Source organism: Primulina tabacum, chromosome 10 (assembly GCF_025594145.1).
Source record: "Primulina tabacum isolate GXHZ01 chromosome 10, ASM2559414v2, whole genome shotgun sequence".
NCBI lineage: Eukaryota > Viridiplantae > Streptophyta > Magnoliopsida > Lamiales > Gesneriaceae > Primulina > Primulina tabacum.
In genome coordinates this window covers 37,295,759-37,308,814 of record NC_134559.1, presented here as the reverse complement: position 1 = coordinate 37,308,814, position 13,056 = coordinate 37,295,759, and the positions used below count along the sequence as shown (strand labels likewise).

The 13,056-nt window shown below is 37.5% G+C and overlaps 8 non-coding genes and 2 pseudogenes across 8 annotated transcripts; 9 read left to right on the top strand and 1 right to left on the bottom strand.

Moving 5' to 3' along the window:
- The first annotated feature begins 59 nt into the window (after window positions 1–59).
- Window positions 60–178, top strand: LOC142512625 (5S ribosomal RNA; annotated as a pseudogene).
- A 407-nt stretch (window positions 179–585) lies between these two features.
- LOC142516827 (5S ribosomal RNA) lies at window positions 586–704 on the top strand. Its single transcript, XR_012812600.1, has one exon. It is a non-coding gene; the product is annotated as a 5S ribosomal RNA (ribosomal RNA).
- A 688-nt stretch (window positions 705–1,392) lies between these two features.
- On the top strand, window positions 1,393–1,511 carry LOC142508787 (5S ribosomal RNA). The gene has a single exon (XR_012806990.1). It is a non-coding gene; the product is annotated as a 5S ribosomal RNA (ribosomal RNA).
- Window positions 1,512–2,194: 683 nt separating this feature from the next.
- LOC142509847 (5S ribosomal RNA) lies at window positions 2,195–2,313 on the top strand. Its single transcript, XR_012807996.1, has one exon. It is a non-coding gene; the product is annotated as a 5S ribosomal RNA (ribosomal RNA).
- A 681-nt stretch (window positions 2,314–2,994) lies between these two features.
- LOC142516053 (5S ribosomal RNA) lies at window positions 2,995–3,113 on the top strand. The gene has a single exon (XR_012811868.1). It is a non-coding gene; the product is annotated as a 5S ribosomal RNA (ribosomal RNA).
- A 683-nt stretch (window positions 3,114–3,796) lies between these two features.
- LOC142509863 (5S ribosomal RNA) lies at window positions 3,797–3,915 on the top strand. Its single transcript, XR_012808011.1, has one exon. It is a non-coding gene; the product is annotated as a 5S ribosomal RNA (ribosomal RNA).
- A 683-nt stretch (window positions 3,916–4,598) lies between these two features.
- LOC142512588 (5S ribosomal RNA) lies at window positions 4,599–4,717 on the top strand (annotated as a pseudogene).
- A 407-nt stretch (window positions 4,718–5,124) lies between these two features.
- On the top strand, window positions 5,125–5,243 carry LOC142513550 (5S ribosomal RNA). The gene has a single exon (XR_012809491.1). It is a non-coding gene; the product is annotated as a 5S ribosomal RNA (ribosomal RNA).
- A 683-nt stretch (window positions 5,244–5,926) lies between these two features.
- LOC142506612 (5S ribosomal RNA) lies at window positions 5,927–6,045 on the top strand. Its single transcript, XR_012804899.1, has one exon. It is a non-coding gene; the product is annotated as a 5S ribosomal RNA (ribosomal RNA).
- A 3,225-nt stretch (window positions 6,046–9,270) lies between these two features.
- On the bottom strand, window positions 9,271–9,379 carry LOC142513037 (small nucleolar RNA R71). Its single transcript, XR_012809004.1, has one exon. It is a non-coding gene; the product is annotated as a small nucleolar RNA R71 (small nucleolar RNA).
- Window positions 9,380–13,056: the final 3,677 nt, after the last annotated feature.

Here is a 13,056-nt window from a genome sequence, read left to right as displayed (position 1 = left end):
ATCGCCGTCCGCTCCACATGTACTCGAGGGATATATGAATAAAAATCCCACTGAATGTCGAGTGCAATTATACCAGCACTAATGCACCGGATCCCATCATAACTCCGAATTTAAGCACGCTTTGGCGACAGCAGTACTAGGATGGGTGACCCATTAGGAAGTCCTCGTGTTGCACACCTTTTCGTGTTTTTCTATTTTTGATTACATGTTGACAGACGATTTTCGGCTCAAATCATCTGAATCTCGATCGGACCAAATAAAACATTCTTAGTTTTTTCTATTTTCTGGGAACATTTAGCGATTTTTGTTGTTGTGAGCCGGTTCTGTGCGGAAGGGTATGACGCAGATTACTCTGGAGACGGTTAACTAATTAAAAACAATTATTTCGACTGTTTTAGCCATAATTTAAGTAAATGATCGCGACAGGAGGACTTCCAAGGGAGGTCACCTATCCTAGCTCTTCCATCGCGCCAGAACGCTTAACTTCATGGTTCTGATTGAGCGAGAGCAGTGCCGCGTGTTTTCCATCGTCGTCCGCTCCACACGTACCCGAGGAATATAAGAATAAACATCCCACTCAATGTCGGTTGCGATCATACCAGCACTAATGCACTGGATCCCATCATAACTCCGAAGTTAAGCGTGCTTGGGCGAGTGCAGTACTAGGATGGGTGACCCCCTGGGAAGTCCTCGTGTTGCACCTCTTTTCGTTCGTGTTTTTCTATTTTTGATTACTTGTTGACAGATCATTTTCGGCTCAAATCATCTGAATCTCGATCGGGACCATATAAGACATGTGAAATCAACGTAGCTTGGGCACTGCCGGATTTTGACAAAATTGTAGCCTAATTTGATTGTAAACGGGCAAACGAACGAGACTCATTACTCCGCAATGAGCTGGCGAGATTTTAGCCGAATTCCTTCTCTAAGACTCTCTAATTTGCGATTTTCCGCTTCTATTAAGCTTCCGTTTCCTCAAGAAATCCGCTTAGGAAGTTCGAAATTAAATTCCGGTTCCATTTTATCTTATCTCAGGCATAATAATAGCTTTACATTCGTTATTTTCTTATTCTTAATTTTTTTCTATTTTCTGGGAACATTTAGCGATTTTTGTTGTCGTGAGCCGGTTCTGTGCGGAAGGGTATGACGCAGATTACTCTGGAGACGGTTAACTCATTAAAAACAATTATTTCGACTGTTTTAGCCATAATTTACATAAACAATCGCGACACGAGGACTGCCCAGGGAGGTCACCCATCTTAGCTCTGTCATCGCGCCAGAACGCTTAACTTCAGGGTTCTGATTGGGCTTGAGCAGTGCCGAGTGTTGTCCATCGCCGCCCGCTCCACACGTACTCGAGGGATAAAAGAATAAACATCCCACTCAATGTGAAGGTGCGATCATACCAGCACTAATTCATCGGATCCCATCATAACTCCGAAGTTAAGCGTGCTTGGGCGAGAGCAGTACTAGGATGGATAACCCCCTGGGAAGTCCTCGTGTTGCGCCCCTTTTCGTGTTTTTCTATTTTTTATTACTTGTTGACAGACGATTTTCGGTTCAAATCATCTGAATCTCGATCAGGACCAGATCAGACATGTGAAATCAACGTAGCTCGGGCACTGCCGGATTTGGAAAAATTGTTGGCTAATTTTATTGTAAACGGGAAAAAGAACGAGACTCATTACTCCGCAACGAGGTGGCGAGATATTCGCCTAATTCCTTTTCTAAGTCCCTCTAATTTGAGATTTTTCGCTCCTGTTAAGTTTCCATTTTCTCGAGAAATCCGCTTAGAAAGTTCGAAATTCGATTCTGGTTTCATTTTATCGTATCCCAGGCATATTAATAACTTTACATTCGCTATTTTCTTCTTCTTAATTTTTTTTCTATTTTCTCGGAACATTTAGCGATTTTTGTCGTCGTGAGCCGGTTCTGGGCGGAAGGGTATGACGCAGATAACTCCGAACACGGTTAACTCATTAAAAACAATTATTTCGACTGTTTTAGCTATAATTTACGTAAACGGTCGCGACACGAGGACTTCCCAGGGAGGCCACCCATCCTAGCTCTGCCATCGCTCCAGAACGCTTAACTTCATGGTTCTTATTGGGCGAGAGCAGTGCCGCGTGTTGTCTATCCCCGCCCGCGCCACACGTACTCGAGGGATATAAGAATAAACATCCTACTCAATGTCGGGTGCGATCATACCAGCAATAATGCACCGGATCCCATCAAAACTCCGAAGTTAAGCGTGCTTTGGCGAGAGCAATACTAGGATTGGTGACCCCTTGGGAAGTCCTCGTATTGCACCCCTTTTCGTGTTTTTCTAATTTTGATTACTTGTTGACAGACAATTTTCGGCTCAAATCATCTGAATCTCGATCGAGAGCAGATAAGACATGTGAAATCAATGTAGCTCGGGAACTGCCGGATTTTGAAAAAATTGTAGCCTAATTTGATTGTAAACGGGCAAACGAACGAGACTCATTACTCCGCAATGAGCTGGCAAGATTTTAGCCGAATTCCTTCTCTAAGACTCTAATTTGCGATTTTCCGCTTCTATTAAGCTTCCGTTTCCTCAAGAAATCCGCTTAGGAAGTTCGAAATTAAATTCCGGTTCCATTTTATCTTATCTCAGGCATAATAATAGCTTTACTTTCGTTATTTTCTTATTCTTAATTTTTTTCTATTTTCTGGGAACATTTAGCTATTTTTGTTGTCGTGAGCCGGTTCTGTGCGGAAGGATATGACGCAGATTACTCTGGAGACGGTTAACTCATTAAAAACAATTATTTCGACTGTTTTAGCCATAATTTACATAAACAATCGCGACACGAGGACTGCCCAGGGAGGTCACCCATCTTAGCTCTGCCATCGCGCCAGAACGCTTAACTTCAGGGTTCTGATTGGGCTTGAGCAGTGCCGAGTGTTGTCCATCGCCGCCCGCTCCACACGTACTCGAGGGATATAAGAATAAACATCCCACTCAATGTCGGGTGCGATCATACCAGCACTAATTCATCGGATCCCATCAGAACTCCGAAGTTAAGCGTGCTTGGGCGAGAGCAGTACTAGAATGGATAACCCCCTGGGAAGTCCTCGTGTTGCGCCCCTTTTCGTGTTTTTCTATTTTTTATTACTTGTTGACAGACGATTTTTTGTTCAAATCATCTGAATCTCGATCAGGACCAGATCAGACATGTGAAATCAACGTAGCTCGGGCACTGCCGGATTTGGAAAAATTGTTGGCTAATTTTATTGTAAACGGGAAAAAGAACGAGACTCATTACTCCGCAACGAGGTGGCGAGATATTCGCCTAATTCCTTTTCTAAGTCCCTTTAATTTGAGATTTTTCGCTCATGTTAAGTTTCCGTTTTCTCGAGAAATCCGTTTAGAAAGTTCGAAATTCGATTTTGGTTTCATTTTATCGTATCCCAGGCATATTAATAACTTTACATTCGCTATTTTCTTCTTCTTAATTTTTTTTCTATTTTCTAGGAACATTTAGCGATTTTTGTCGTCGTGAGCCGGTTCTGGGCGGAAGGGTATGACGCAGATAACTCCGAAGACGGTTAACTCATTAAAAACAATTATTTCGACTGTTTTAGCTATAATTTACGTAAACGGTCGCGACACGAGGACTTCCCAGGGAGGCCACCCATCCTAGCTCTGCCATCGCTCTAGAACGCTTAACTTCATGGTTCTTATTGGGCGAGAGCAGTGCTGCGTGTTGTCTATCCCCGCCCGCGCCACACGTACTCGAGGGATATAAGAATAAACATCCAACTCAATGTCGGGTGCGATCATACCAGCAATAATGCACCGGATCCCATCAAAACTCCGAAGTTAAGCGTGCTTTGGCGAGAGCAATACTAGGATTGGTGACCCCCTGGGAAGTCCTCGTGTTGCACTCCTTTTCGTGTTTTTCTAATTTTGATTACTTGTTGACAGACAATTTTCGGCTCAAATCATCTGAATCTCGATCGAGACCAGATAAGACATGTGAAATCAATGTAGCTCGGGAACTGCCGGATTTTGAAAAAATTGTAGCCCAATTTGATTGTAAATAGGCAAACGAACGAGACTCATTACTCCGCAATGAGTTGGCGAGATTTTAGCCGAATTCCTTCTCTAATACCCTATAATTTGCGATTTTTTTCTTCTTTTAAGCTTCCGTTTCCTCGAGAAATCCGCTTAGGAAGTTCGAAATTAAATTCCGGTTCCATTTTATCTTATCTCAGGCATAATAATAGCTTTACATTCGTTATTTTCTTATTCTTAATTTTTTTCTATTTTCTAGGAACATTTAGCGATTTTTGTTGTCGTGAGCCGATTCTGTGCGGAAGAGTATGACGCAGATTACTCCGGAGACGGTTAACTCATTAAAAACAATTATTTCGCCTGTTTTATCCATAATTTACGTAAACGGTCGCGACACGAGGACTTCCGAGGGAGGTCACCCATCCTAGCTCTGCCATCGCACCAGAACGCTTAACTTCATGGTTCTGATTGGGCGAGAGAAGTGCCGCGTGTTGTCCATCGCCGTCCGCTCCACATGTACTCGAGGGATATAAGAATAAAAATCCCACTGAATGTCGAGTGCGATTATACCAGCACTAATGCACCGGATCCCATCATAACTCCGAATTTAAGCACGCTTTGGCGACAGCAGTACTAGGATGGGTGACCCATTAGGAAGTCCTCGTGTTGCACACCTTTTCGTGTTTTTCTATTTTTGATTACATGTTGACAGACGATTTTCGGCTCAAATCATCTGAATCTCGATCGGACCAAATAAAACATTCTTATTTTTTTCTATTTTCTGGGAACATTTAGCGATTTTTGTTGTTGTGAGCCGGTTCTGTGCGGAAGGATATGACGCAGATTACTCTGGAGACGGTTAACTAATTAAAATCAATTATTTCGACTGTTTTAGCCATAATTTAAGTAAACGATCGCGACAGGAGGACTTACAAGGGAGGTCACCTATCCTAGCTCTTCCATCGCGCAAGAACGCTTAACTTCATGGTTCTGATTGAGCGAGAGGAGTGCCGCGTGTTTTCCATCGCCGTCCGCTCCACACGTACCCGAGGGATATAAGAATAAACATCCCACTCAATGTCGGGTGCGATCATACCAGCACTAATGCACTGGATCCCATCATAACTCCGAAGTTAAGCGTGCTTGGGCGAGAGTAGTACTAGGATGGGTGACCCCCTGGGAAGTCCTCGTGTTGCACCCTTTTTCGTGTTTTTCTATTTTTGATTACTTGTTGACAGACAATTTTCGGCTCAAATCATCTGAATCTCGATCGGGACCATATAAGACATGTGAAATCAACGTAGCTTGGGCACTGCCGGATTTTGACAAAATTGTAGCCTAATTTTATTGTATACGGGCAAACGAACGAGACTCATTACTCCGCAATGAGCTGGCGAGAATTTAGCCGAATTCCTTCTCTAAGACTCTCTAATTTGCGATTTTCCGCTTCTATTAAGCTTCCGTTTCCTCAAGAAATCCGCTTAGGAAGTTCGAAATTAAATTCCGGTTCCATTTTATCTTATCTCAGGCATAATAATAGCTTTACATTCGTTATTTTCTTATTCTTAATTTTTTTCTATTTTCTGGGAACATTTATCGATTTTTGTTGTCGTGAGCCGGTTCTGTGCGGAAGGGTATGACGCAGATTACTCTGGAGAAGGTTAACTCATTAAAAACAATTATTTCGACGGTTTTAGCCATAATTTACATAAACAATCGCGACACGAGGACTGCCCAGGGAAGTCACCCATCTTAGCTCTGCCATCGCGCCAGAACGCTTAACTTCAGGGTTCTGATTGGGCTTGAGCAGTGCCGAGTGTTGTCCATCGCCGCCCGCTCCACACGTACTCGAGGGATATAAGAATAAACATCCCACTCAATGTCGGGTGTGATCATACCAGCACTAATTCATCGGATCCCATCAGAACTCCGAAGTTAAGCGTGCTTGGGCGAGAGCAATACTAGGATGGGTAACCCCCTGGGAAGTCCTCGTGTTGCGACCCTTTTCGTGTTTTTCTATTTTTTATTACTTGTTGACAGACGATTTTCGGCTCAAATCAACTTAATCTCGATCAGGACCAGATAAGACATGTGAAATCAACGTAGCTCGGGCACTGCCGGATTTGGACAAAATTGTAGCCTAATTTGATTGTAAACGGGCAAACGAACGAGACTCATTACTCCGCAACGGGGTGGCGAGATTTTAGCCGAATTCCTTCTCTAAGACCCTCTAATTTGCGATTTTCCGCTTCTGTTAAGCTGCCGTTTCCTCGAGAAATTCGCTTAGGAAGTCCGAAATTCGATTTCGGTTCCATTTTATTGTATCCCAGGCATAATAATAGCTTTACGTTCTCTATTTTCTTCTTCTGTTTTTTTTTCTATTTTCTGGGAACATTTAGAGATTTTTATTGTCGTTAGCCAGTTCTGTGCGGAAGGGTATGACGCAGATTACTCCGGAGACGATTAACTCATTAAAAACAATTATTTCGACTGTTTTTATCAAAATTTATGTAAACGGTCGCGACACGAGGACTGCCAGGGAGGTCACCCATCCTAGCTCTGCCATCGCGCCAGAACGCTTAACTTCAGGGTTCTGATTGGGCTTGAGCAGTGCCGAGTGTTGTCCATCGCCGCTTGCTCCACACGTACTCGAGGGATATAAGAATTAACATCCCACTCAATGTCGGGTGCGATCATACCAGTACTAATGCACCGGATCCATACCAGTACTAATGCACCATGAGAGAAATCGTTGCCATAAATTGAAACATTTATTAACCTGTGAGGATATGGAGTTGAGACTCTTACTAGGAATTTCTGAAGGCCGTGTACATTTAACTACCTGAAATAAGCTTTGAATTGATCATCTCAAATTATTTCATAAATTATAATTATGATGATCTTGATATAACTTTGACAGTTTTCAAATTTAATTTAAACACATAGATAGTTTTGATTACATTTCTATTTAAATTAATCAATATGTTTTGTATTGCTATTAACGCTTAAATTGCTAGGGACTAGCAATAAACTGGTTGGAAGGTGTGATAAACATAAAAATTGTACATTAATTAAATGTTTTATAATATAAATATATAGTTTTTGTTTTATTAAATGTTTAAATATTATATGTTTTATAATAAATTGTATAAAATATAAGTTGTTGTGTAATTACAAGTTTTTACTATTTTTACAGGTTCGATAAAACAAGAATAAACTTGGCGTTGCAAATGAGATTAAGATGATTCTTGGACCTGTAAAAAGTTGATGTTAATATCTACAATATTGGTGTCAAGCATGAGATAAAAATCCTCTCACAATTGGGATCAAATTAAGCAACAAATAAAGTTACCAAAGGAGTGACAGTTTTACCATACTCTAGTATTTTGACCATATCTCTCAAATTACTTGGTCAAATGATTTGAAAAAAATACCACAACTAGACAACTCAATTATCCACATGTTTCTTTTTATGTGAAGAAGCAAATTCCAAGAAGAAGATTTTCAAAAGTGATGTGTAATATAATATAATATCTTGGAACACCAATGAAGACTTTTGTGTAAAAAAATAATATTTTATTTGTGGTTGTCTTCCCAAATTTGGCTATAAATAGGGGTGCATTGTAATGTATTGAGATATCCCTCATTCTATGAACAAACCTTTGAGTTCATAATATTTCTCTCTATATTTTTCCTTTATTTCTTCATTTAAATATAATTAGCATGATAATTTCATATTCAAAGTTTTACACTTTGAATAATGAATAGCTACTTCCTAAAGTTGAGATGAAAAGGTGAAACTCTTGGCATGATAATAAGGTTACTAAAAAGTAAGAATTTATGTTTTATATTATTTAATCATTATTTATTGTTTATGTTATATTTATTTCTTTAAGCATTTTTATACCATACTTATAAGTGGGAGTTTTGATTTATTGTTGCTATATGTTACACTAAATTCTTGGAACCATTTAAATGTTAGTTTGGTATTACCAACCATTTAAAGTGGATGCCTTGATTTATTATATATGAATATATTATAATATTAATTTCTTGGTACCATTTAGATGTTAGTTTGGTTTTACCAACCATTTAAAGTGGGAACCTTGATTTACTATATATAAATATATCATAATATTAATTTCTTGGTACCATTTAAATGTTAGTTTGGTTTTACCAACCATTTAAAGTGGGAACCTTGATTTAGTGTTTACAAATATATATAGCACAATAAATACTTGACCACATTTATAAGTTTTAGTATATATTATATACTTATAAGATAATAATATATAACATAATATAAATATGATTATTTAATATATTGGAACCATTTTATTAAGTGGGTTTCAATATTGTTCGTTAATGTTAACTTTATTAAAATACCAAGAGTGGATCCTTTAATCTCAACTACTTAAATTAATTAAAATTTACCCATTAAAGATTCAAACAATTAAAATTAAAAAGAAACAAAAAACAAAAACAAAACAAAAAGACATTGTAGTGGACTTGTAATTACCTTAGCTTCCCTGTGGATACGATATTCGGACTCACCGAATTATACTACTTGTGGACAACCTGCTCTTGGGAGTGCAACAATCAAAGTCGCAACAAGTTTTTGGCGCCGTTGCCGGGGAAGTATAATTTAATTTCAAGTCTATTTAATTTTGTTTATAATTTATTTTTCTTTATTTAAATTTTTATTGCTTTTGTGTGTTTTTATTTTTTTTGCATTTACATTTGCATGAGCATTTGGTCACGTACACTTAGTGGTCGACTCATTCGAAATAACCCTTTATTTTTACAAAACATGGCGTAAGAACCCATCCAAGAAAATGAAGATGAAATTCAATCTCAACATGATCATGATAGACGAAGAACACTTAGAGATCACATGAATCCTACACGTACTAGTGCACCTTCATGTCTAATTTTTCCCCCTGATGCATCTCATTTCAATTTTAAGCCTGGTATTATCCAACTTTTACCCAATTTTCATGGCTTAGATTCTGAAAATCCATACATGCATTTACGAGAGTTTGAAGAAGTGTGCAACACATATAATGATCTAAATTGTAGCATGAACACCATTCGACTTAAGCTTTTTCCTTTTTCTTTAAAAGATAAAGCTAAAACTTGGCTACAAAATCTTAGATCGGGATCCATTCGAACTTGGGATGAATTGCAACAACAATTTTTGAAAAAGTTTTTTCCATCTCATAGAACAGATTCTTTCAAAAGGCAAATCATTACTTTCACTCAAAAACAAGGAGAAACTTTTTATCAGTGTTGGGATAGATACAAAGAATTGCTTAATCTTTGTCCACATCATGGTTTTGAAATTTGGAGAGTTGTTTCTCAATTTTATGAAGGCTTAACACCTAAAGATAGGCAAATGGTTGAATTTATGTGTAATGGAACATTTGAAGATAAAGATCCAAATGAGGCAATTGAGTATCTCGATTTATTAGCTGAAAATGCTCAAAATTGGGACACTATAGGTACAATCGAACCATCAAACAAGATTCAATCTCCTACATCTGGTGGAGGTATGTACACTCTCAAAGATGAACATGATCTTCAAGCTAGATTTACATCTTTGGCAAGAAAAGTTGAGGCACTTGAATTGAAAAAGAATGGTCAATTAAAATCTGTTCAAGAAATTGCGTGTCACATCTGTGATACAAGTGATCATTTTACAAAAGATTGTCCCACTTTGCCCTCTTTTAAAGAATGTCTCCATGAACAAGCCAATGTTTTGAACAATTTCAAAAGGCCAAATTTTGAACCATTTTCTCAAAATTACAATCCAGGTTGGCGAAATCATCCAAATTTTAGTTGGAGGAATGATAATGCTGCATAATTTTCACAACCACATTTCCAAAATCAACAAAATTTTCAAAATTATGCACCTTATGTTCCTCCACCTAAAAGAAATTTGGAAGATACATTGAATTCTTTCATTGCAAAGCAAGAGTCTATCAATACTCAAACTGCTCAAACCATGACAGATTTGAAAGATACTCTTGCTAAATTTGCATATGCACTTAATGTTCATGAAAAAGGTAAATTTCCTTCACAACCTCTGCCTAATCCCAAGGATCATCATTCACAAACTGGAACTTCTGGAACTCAACCGATGGATCAGGTAAAATCTGTTATTACCCTTCGAAGTGGTAAGGTTGTGGAAAAATCCATTCTTGAACCTTGTGAAGATGATGATAAATCAACTTCAAAGGGTAAGGAAGTGGAACCCATAACTTGCGAAGAGGAGGTTCAACAAACAGTGTCACCACCATTCCCTCATGCATTGAAAAATACAAAAAAATCAAATTTGAATTCTGATATATATGATATTTTTAAACAAGTAAAAGTTAATATTCTTTTATTAGATGCAATAAAACAGGTACCATTATATGCCAAATTTTTGAAAGACTTGTGCACTGTGAAAAGAAAATTGAATGTGAAAAAGAAAGCATTTTTAGCCGAACAAGTAACTTCAATCATTCAAAATAATAATACTTTGAAATACAAAGACCCTGGTTGTCCTACTATTTCATGTATTATTGGATAACGAAAGATTAAAAAAGCCTTGCTTGATCTTGGAGCTAGTGTGAATTTACTTCCATATTCAGTTTATCAAGAACTCAATCTAGGCGAGTTAAAATCAACTTCGGTAACACTTTTACTTGCCGATAGATATGTTAAAGTGCCAAGAGGTATGATAGAAGACGTATTGGTCCAAGTTGATAACTTTGTATATCCTGTCGATTTCATAGTTTTAGATACACAACCTATCAAAGCTTGTAATGCAATTCCTGTAATTCTGGGTCGTCCATTTTTAGCAACTTCTAATGCCCTTATAAATTGCAGGAATGGAATAATGAAGTTGTCATTTGGTAACATGACCTTGGAGCTCAATGTTTTTAATCTTTGTAAGCAACCACATGACAAAGGAGATGAAAGTGAAGATTGAAAATCTTATTGAAACTCTTGTGGAAGAAAACATTCAAGAAGGTAGTATTCGTGATCAATTAGATATTTGTTCAATTGAAATTGTTAAAGAAAATATTGAAATTGATCTTGATGATTTTATCAGGTATCACTCGTTACCAGGATCAGAGAAAGAATTTGATGCAAAATATGAGAACAAAGACGAACCACCCATATTGGAGTTAAAACCCTTGCCAGAAGAATTGAAGTATGCATTTCTTGGAGAAGATGAAACATATCCAGTGGTAATTTCTTCCAAACTAGAAAGTGATCAAGAAGGTAAATTAGTTGATATGCTTAAAAGACATAAAAATGCAATTGGTTGGACACTAAAAGATCTCAAGGGCATTAATCCACTAATTTGCACACACAAAATTCATTTAGAAGAAAATGCTAAAACATCTCAACAACCACAAAGGAGATTAAATCCACTCATGAAAGATGTTGTGAAAACTGAAGTTCTCAAACTACTTGATGTTGGGATTATCTACCCTATTTCTGATAGTAAGTGGGTAAGCCCAACACAAGTAGTTCCAAAAAAATCTGGCATCACAGTGATAAAAAATGAAAAAAGGTGAATTGTTAACAAGTCGAGTCCCATCTAGTTGGCGGATGTGTATTGCTTATAGAAAATTAAATGACGCCACTGGAAAAGATCATTTTCCATTACCATTTTTGGATCAAATTTTAGAAAGAGTAGCAGGTCATCCATACTACTGTTTTCTTGATGGATATTCAGGTTATTATCAAATTCCCATTGCACTCGAAGATCAAGAAAAAACTACATTCACATGTCCTTTTGGAACATTTGCATTCAGAAGGATGCCATTTGGTTTATGCAATGCCCCAGCAACATTTCAAAGATGTATGCTAAGCATTTTTTGCGACATGGTTGAAAATTGTTTGGAAATTTTCATGGATGATTTAACTGTCTTTGGGAATACATTTGATAATTGTCTTGAAAATTTGGAAAAAGTTTTAAAAAGATGCGTGGAAAAAGGTCTTATTTTAAATTGGGAAAAATGTCATTACATGATTACTTCTGGAATTGTTTTGGGACATGTCGTGTCATCTCATGGAATTGAAGTTGATAAAGCAAAAGTTGATGTCATTGCCAATTTACCCCCTCCAAAAACCATTAAAGAAATTCGCTCATTTTTGGGACATGATGGATTTTATCGGAGGTTTATAAAGGACTTTAGTTTAATCTCTAAACCCATTTGTAACCTCTTAACAAAAGACACTGCATTTGAGTGGACTCAAGAATGTCAAAATGCTTTTGATAAAATTATTCGACATTTAACATCAGCTCCTATCATGCAACCTCCTGACTGGTCTTTACCATTTGAAATCATGTGCGATGCGAGTGATTATGCAGTCGGTGCAGTACTGGGTCAAAGAAGAAACGGTAAGCCTTATGTGATATATTATGCAAGTAGAACTTTAAACAATGCACAAATGAATTACTCCACAACTGAAAAAGAACTACTTGCTGTAATATTTGCATTAGATAAATTTCGTTCTTATTTGATTGGATCAACGACTATTGTGTTTACTGATCATTCTGCTATTAGATATTTGTTGACCAAACAGGATGCAAAGCCACGACTGATACGATGGATTTTGTTACTCCAAGAATTTGACATTGTGATCAAAGATAAAAAAGGAACCGAGAATGTCGTAGCCGATCATTTATCGAGACTAGTAACAGGATCATCTTGTGAAATGACACCAATTAACGATAGTTTTCCTGACGAACATCTATTTTCAGTTACTACTACACCTTGGTTTGCTAACATAGTAAATTTTCTTGTGACAGGAAAAATGCCACCGCAATGGAGTTCCCAAGATAAAAAAAATTTTTGAATGAGGTAAAAAACTTTTATTGGGATGATCCGTATCTGTTCAAGTATTGTCCAGATCAAATTTTTCGACGTTGCATATCCGACAATGAGGTTAGTAGTGTCATTAAATTTTGTCATTCAGAAGCATGCGGAGGACATTTTTCTTCAAAGAAAACG